Source organism: Copadichromis virginalis, linkage group LG15 (genome assembly GCF_057382275.1).
Source record: "Copadichromis virginalis isolate Kocher_CV1m ecotype Utaka linkage group LG15, C_Virginalis_male_GT1.1, whole genome shotgun sequence".
Taxonomy (NCBI): domain Eukaryota; kingdom Metazoa; phylum Chordata; class Actinopteri; order Cichliformes; family Cichlidae; genus Copadichromis; species Copadichromis virginalis.
This window is the reverse complement of record NC_140632.1, coordinates 36,743,092-36,751,056: the sequence shown is the minus strand read 5'-3', so window position 1 is coordinate 36,751,056 and position 7,965 is coordinate 36,743,092. Positions and strand designations below refer to the sequence as shown.

General features: G+C 42.3%; 1 long non-coding RNA gene across 1 annotated transcript; it reads left to right on the top strand.

Annotated features, from left to right (window-relative positions):
- The first annotated feature begins 493 nt into the window (after positions 1-493).
- LOC146692920 (uncharacterized) lies at positions 494-1,431 on the top strand. Its single transcript, XR_014915038.1, has 2 exons — positions 494-820; positions 930-1,431. It is a non-coding gene; the product is annotated as an uncharacterized LOC146692920 (long non-coding RNA).
- Positions 1,432-7,965: the final 6,534 nt, after the last annotated feature.

Here is a 7,965-nt window from a genome sequence, read left to right as displayed (position 1 = left end):
TGGAACCGGAACCTTTCAGCTATTACCAGCGGTTTGGGAGCAAAATGAGCTTGCAAAACACCCACAATATTGTCATACTGCATTGTCCCAGGCTTGCTTGGCGCCACTAGATTACGCAGCAGACCGTACGTCTTGGGACCCATCACACTCAGCAGCACCGGGACCCGTTTCTGAATGTCTGAATGTCATTAGCAAGGATGTAATGCTCAAAACGTTCAATATACGTCGCCCATTGCTCACCAGCATCATCAAAGGGGTCCATCTGCCCAATCATTCCAGCCATGATGTATCCGCTGTCCAGAGCCAACACTGTCGTTTCTGACTCGTTGGCGAAAAAGCAGCTAGCAGCTAGCTCCGATGCTAATTCACCACGCGATCGTCCGTTTTCCGTCCAAACTCGGCCACGCAGTCAGTTCATGCTCAGTAGACGGCCAAGTCTTCCAGACGTCACAACTCGTCGCCAATTTATGTTATATTCCCACTGTGGTGTCAATAGCTAGGTTTCATTTGACGTAGACGTGACGTCGACGTAAAGCGCGAAATTTGACTGGCGGTCGGAAGTGAAAAAGATAAGCGCAAAATCACAGACAGACAGTACGCAAAATGCCTATGTCCTGTTGTGTTTACGGATGCTCCAGTAGGTCGACCAGAGAAACTGATAAACGGTATTTTAGGGTACCAAAAATAGCCCAACGAAGAGGAGAAAAATGGAAAATTCTAACCGAAAAACGTAGGAAAAAATGGATTTTAAATTTACGTTTACAGTCGGGAGGAGCAGAGTCTGCCAATGCCCGTGTCTGCAGCGACCACTTCGTCAGAGGTAATGTTATGTTTGCAAACGAACTTATTAGCATTAGGTTGTCGTTAAATTCTCGTTTACTTAGTGCTTTTAAGTTAGTAGTCTAATATTGACTTGATTGGGACTATAGGCTGCCCAAGTGCTTTGGATGACGAAGAGTCGGAGGACTGGGCTCCGACGGTCAATCTCGGCTACGAACGAAAACCCAGATCGGAATCAGTTCTCAAACGAGAGAAAAGAATGAAGCTTAAGGCAGAACAGCATCGATGTGCAGAGGCGATTTTGGATATGCAACAGACGGCTGAGAGCCCGGATTTGAGCCTAGTGACAGTGGAGAACAGGCTACTAACCCTGCCATACAATTGCAATGAGCTGCAATCACTTCTCCATCCTCCTTTGCAATTACCCAAGTCTTCAGAGGTGTCTCGTTAGACCGCTGAGAATGGTTTACCTTGAAACAAACAACTGTCACTCTAACGAAGTCCTAAGGATGTGGCATGTTTGTTGACGTTAAAGCCGCTACCGCTAACTGTTAGCGTGTTTAAGATAAAGCAATATAAGAACAAACACTCACCCTTGCAAACACCAAACTGTATCCATCACGGAGACGTTTTGTTCCAAGGTTGTGGACCCACCCACTGACAAAAAAATTGTACGCCTCCAGACTCTTGAAAGCTTTCATTTGCTGCCTAGTGTAGTAAGAAGTCTGGAGGACCAAGTAGTTGGTGATATCCACAGCCTCTATAGTAGGCAAATCCTTTACTTCTGTGGTGTATTCGGACATTTTCAAAGAATACGGATCACGTCCGATATATTTTTTAACTATCTGTTTATATCTCTCCCGAGAAACGGGGTCTAAAGTTGCACAATAGCTGCTCTCCTGACTCTCCACAGTGTCCTCCATGTTTACTTCCGCCCTCCACTCAAAAATCGCGCTGCCTCCGCACGTCATCAGAACCACGTGACCGCAACCCAACTATACACTATTAGAGCTTATGCCGTCAGACTGCACACACAATAGTTTGTTTACAAGTTGACTTCTTCTTTATTGGGATAACACAGAAGTAACACACACACATAACTGGGCGTGGTGCCCCCTACTGGCGATGGCTTGCATAGCACACAATAATTCTTGGTTCATACATAACAGTCTCATTAGCTAACAGTTAATAAGCTAACAGCTAACATGCTAACACAGCCAATTTTAACCCTTACACTTGTATGGATGAATAAATATCACTGTAGAAGAGCTTTGGTTTGTAGTTTGTTCTCAAAACAACTACAAAAATATAGAGTTGTAACTAAAATAATGCATAGCTTTCAAACATAATTTATATACATAATTTTAATTTATATTTATATAATTTGTAACCACTCTCTCTCATTCATTCAGGACGAGTATGTTGACCCAGATCTGAGATGATGCAGCGGCCCTCATTATAGTAATCCATGACAGCGATCCAGTTCATTACCAGACTGTGAAAGTCCTCCAGAGTGACTTTGTGGAGGTCTCCAAAGAACTGCTGATGAGCGTCTTGGTCATGTTTGGAGTGATATGCACTACATCTACAATACTACAATTATTACCAAGAAACTGAACAACACTGTGTTCATTGAGAGTACAGCAGTTGGGAAGCTGGTAAACTGTTCCCTAACAAGAGTCTGGATCACTGTATCACTGTAACTGGAGCACAGTACCGTATTTTCACGACCATAAGACGCACTGTACTAAAAGGCGCAGTCTCAGTTATGTGTGCCATTACTGTATTTAACACACACATAAGGCGCACTGGATTATAGGGCGCATACAAGTACCGTATGCGTATTTAAAAATAAAGCGGGAGCAAAACAAAGTTTGGTACTCACATTTTTATTACCAGTAATCGTCATCATCAACAACACACAAGCATACAAGTGTGCGTATTTAAAAATAAAGCAGGAGCAAAACAAAGTTTGGTACTCACATTTTTATCATCAATCAAACCAATCGAAGTCCTCATCCTCTGTGTCTGAATTGAACAGCTGCGCTAAATCTCCATCAAACATGCCAAGTTCACTTTCTTCACTGTCAGAGTCACTTTCCGTGCCGTGCGGCTCCTCGGAAATGATGCCGGCTTTTGCGAAAGCTCGAACAACAGTGCCAGCAGACATGTTAGCCCAAGCATCTACAATCCATTGGCAAATTGTGGCGTAACTCGCCCGGCGCTGCCTTCCACTCTTGGTGAAACTGTGGTCTCCATCGGTCATCCATCGCTCCCAGGCCGCTTGCAGCCTTACTTTGAACGGGCGGTTCACACCGATGTCCAGCGGTTGGAGTTCCTTTGTCAGGCCTCCCGGAATGACAGCAAGCTCACAGTTCATTTGTTTCACTAGTTTTTTCACATCGGCTGTGAGATGGGCACGCATAGAGTCACAGATTAAGAGCGATGGTGATGCGTGGAAAAAACCACCTGGTCTCCTTACATACACCTCCCTCAGCCACTCTTTCATCATTTCCTCATCTATCCAGCCCTTTTCATTTGCCTTAATGATGATTCCTGCTGGAAACTTCTCTTTAGGCAAAGTCTTTCGCTTAAAAATCACCATAGGCGGCAGTTTCTGTCCATTAGCATGGCAGCCAAGCACAACAGTGAAAGAAGACTTTTCATACCCTGTTGTGCGTATCGCTACCGTGCTGGTCCCCTTCTTCTCCACAGTGTGACTCACCGGGATGTCGAAAGTGAGCGGGACCTCGTCCATGTTTGTGATGTGGCTGGGCTGGATGTTTTTGTCGCTGATGTGTTTGCTGCAGTAGGAGCGGAAGATGGCCAGCTTTTCCTTATAATCCGCTGGAAGTTGCTGCGCTACCGTAGTCCTGGTCCGGATGGAAAAATGGCACCGTTTCATAAAATGAAAGCACCAAGACGGACCTCCTTGGAAATGTTCAATGTTCATCTCTTCAGCTAGTGAAACTGCTTTTAGCCGAATGGTGACCGTCGAAACGCTTCTCCCGCTCGTTCTTTGCGCGATGATCCACCGCTCGAGTCTTTCCTCCAACTCGGGCCACCTCGCCTTATGTCCGTGGAAACTCAGCTGCGTTTTCTTGACCTGCTTGTTTTCTAGCTTCCTCCATTTGCGAACCATCGATTCGTTAATCTTAAATTCTCTCACCGCTGCTCGATTTCCATGTTCCTCCGCATAGCTGATGGCCTTCAGTTTAAACTGTGCTTCATAAGCGTGTCTCTTTGCCATTTTCAGGGTTGTTAAAACAACGATGTTCCACATAATGCACATACCTGTCCTTTTATACAGGTATGTGCGATTGTCCGGTATATACGATCAACGCCCACACTTCACCCTTTAGCATTCTCATGGTGTTCTCTACTACGTCCTCCTTACAACACACAGGGCGCACTGCGCTATAGGGCGCGCTGTACTTTTTGAAGAAAATCTAAGACTTTTAAGTGCGCCTTATGGTCGTGAAAATATGGTATCTTGTTTTCATTTATTTTTATTTCTTTTTTTTTTTGCAATAAATCAACTACAATACATTTTTAATAGTTATTGTTTTGAATATGAATGTTATGTTATTGAGATATTTAAAAGTACTTATCATGTCTTTAGCATTTGATATTCTTTTTTAAATGATTTATTTGAATATTTCTTGAATATTAACAGGATGGTGTGTTATTGGTGGAGGCCAAAAACAAATACTGTTTAACTGAACAAATGTGCTGAATCTTTTAAATGTAGCAGTTCTCAATGCAATTGAGGCAATCGCTTCATGCTGAACTGACAGGTCTTGCACTCATTAGAACTGATGAATTATTTTTTGAAAGTACTGTAGCTTACCTGTCTCAGTCAGACTGGCTTGGCAACTGCTGCCAACCGATATATATATATGTTATTTAAATAAGTAGAGGTCACTGGAAAGAAATGGACATAATTTACTGGAGCAGACAGTATTAAATTATTTGGTGATTAGACTCTGATGCCAACGGAGCCCCAACAATGGCAGGAAGAAGAACAGGACCTTCTGGAGTCTCGACACTGGAAATGAGGCTGAATTACCAGGCTGAGGTACACATGGGGACGTGGCTCAGTCATAGGAAGGATGACTAACAGAAGAGCACAGATATTTAACGTACAGGGAACAGTGGCTGATGGGCTTGCAAAAGACACTGAAGAAAATTGACTATGATGTGATATAAAGAACAGACTAACAGGCCAAACCTCCAAAAGCAGATGAATAAATATCAATCTTTTTTATTGAACCGAGACATTGACTTTATTTGGTGTAAGCTTTTTTGAAGACTGCTTACACTCTGAACAAAGAAATCCTGGTGAAAACTCTGAAGCCTGAAGGTCAAATCTTATACTGATGGTGAAAAACTAATATAATGAAAAAATCTCTCAATGTATGGAAATAGAAGTAGACTGTTAGAAAGCAGAACTTCATTATTTGAACTAATCCTAACCCCGATCTTTGTAATCTACGCTTTCACTTTAATGCTTTGTAGGTAGAGATGTTTATGCTTTCTTCTCTCAACCCTTGTTATTATCTCTGTCTCTCTCACTTTCCGTTTCCTCTTTTCACTGCTGCAGCGGCCTGCTTTTCCCATACACGTCAGACATGGTTTTACCCAGATCCAAAGGGAATTACTGAGAAAACATCTCTGGTTACCACCATCTCTGTGGTTATGCTCCTTACCAGTTGTTACAACAGGTCCATTTGAAGTCATGAATGAAAAATGGCATTTCTCTCTAGTGGGTGACACAAGTACTGGACACAATCAGTGGGCTGTATTCAGTCTTCCAGCTTTGCATTTCTATGATCAAAAGGCTCGATCAAGGCCTTGCAATAGCTTTCAACAGAGAAGCCCTCGCCCTGAGAGCCACAATGTCACACAATGGCAATACACTTTTACTAAATTAGTCTAATTTAAATGCTGATGTCGGATGGCTGCAGGACTCGTGACTCTTGGTTGTAAGAAAAGAGGAAATAGAGTATAGTTTTTACACAGCCACAAAGTGGTTGGAAGGGTCAACAAAATATCAGACTAAATTTTAACCTAATTTATGTACCCTAACCTTAACCATGTGGTTATTTTTGTAACCATGACAACAATGGTCCCCTGACCTTAACAAAGTTCAATTACTTAAACATACTGTAGATGTTTCCCAAACCTTACCCAAGTAGTTATTTTAACCGAAACCAATGTTTCCCCAAACCTCTCCAAATCTTAAACATAGCTGTGTAAGATCAGAAATCTGTTTTATTTTTGCAGCTGTGATTTTTTTTTTTACTTTATCCTGCTAATATGAGCACCAAATAAGAGAACTCGTACTAAAGGGTAAAAAGTGCAATGACCACTCCCTCAGCTTCCCTCTCCTCCACCAACAACAAAATGCTGATTTTTCACCCACCAGGAAGCAAGTTCGAAAGCATAGTTGTGCATCTAGTAGGGGCCCCTAATGGCCCAGCTTCCAGTTTATTGAATTAAACGCTTTAATTCCAGATGAACCTGAAGTGCATAAACACAAACAGGGCAGAAACACAGTGAAGTAAATGATGTTTTTCTAGTCTTTCAGCTACAGCTACCTGCTTAAAATATTGGGTCTTTTTTGCTGTCTCATTGGCAGTATCAAGTAAGAAATAGAGCTCTTGTTTGATGTGAAGTGCTCTGTCTTAATGTATCCATCAGTTTGTCAAGATGATGTGGTGAAATTGTCTGGGAAAAAAGATCTTGTTGTCAGAGGAGAATGGCCAGACTGCATCAAGCAACACTAACCTAAATAACCACTTATTACAAACCAGGCATGCAGAAGAGTACCTCTGAGTGCACAACATATGTTGCTACACTTTGAGCCCTGTAGGACCAAACAAGTATCGTTTAAACACAAAAGCCTACCTGAATAGAATTTCAACCATATCCACCCCTTTAAGTGTAGCCATCGTGGGGTGGCTGTAGCTCAGGAGGTAGGGCAGGTCAAGTTCTAATCGGAAAGTCGGTGGTTTGATCCCTAGCCGCTCCAGCTGCCAGAGTGTCCTGAATCCTGCTCCCTGGTGTGTTTCTCAGAGCCTGAATGTGTGTGAATGTTAGATACACCTTCTAAACTTAGGTGTAGAAAAAAAAAGTGCTTTAAGTCAATGAGGCATGTTGTATGTTCTTTAAGTCCTCAAACAGAGTAGAAAGGCACTATATAAGAACCAGTCCATTTACCCTCTCCTGATAGCTGCTTCTAGTAGGAAAATGCAGCATGTCAAAAAGCTCTCAGATAATCTTAAACTGGTATCTTGAACATGTCAGTGTACTCAAATGATCTCCACAGTCAATAGAGCATCTTTGGCATGTGGTGAGATGAGAGAGTCACATCGTGGATCTGCAGCAAAGTGTGGTGCTTATGGACCAAAATCTCCGAGGACTGTTTCCAGCACCTTGTCAAATCTATGCCATGAATAACAAAGGGCAAAGGGGGAATCTAACCAGGTACTAGCAAGAAGCACCAAATAAAATGTTTAGTGAGTGTAAATATTCAACCCTTTGACATGAATGCAAACGAGTTTGGGACTGCCCATAACAATGAAATGAGGAACCACTTTCCTCAGGCGGTGGGACTCATTGTGAGACACCTCCAGGTTCAAATTGTGATTCTCTCTAAAAGTGCCCATTTTCCCAAGAAACTGTTGATAGAAGAATCCCATTGAAGTTGAAGATAAAACCAGCTCTCTCTGTGAATCACAAGAATATTCCAACAGAGCTGCTCTTGCATTATGCGAAGAAAAAAAAAGTGATTAACCCAGAATTTGTCTTCTAATTGCCCATACATTAAGCTATTGATGTTCAGAATTACAAAGCTAAGCACATCACAGGCCTGAATGAATAAATGACTGTTTGAATAAGACATTAGCAAACAACCCCACACTAAAACTACACCCACGCAGGATTTAATTTCCCCCACCGTCTAATAAGCTTTCCCTTTTCTCCCTTTGCCATCTCCTCCTTTTCTCTTTTCCAATTTTACAAACACATACACACACCCAGCCACTTACTGTAGACAATTACAGAGTCTGCTAATTTTGCCTTGGGAACTTTTTGCAGTTTATGGGCCAGATACAACACTTTAGAAGAGACAATTTGGTACAGTCGTGGAAGAGCAGAGAAAGCTGACATTAAAACAGTACT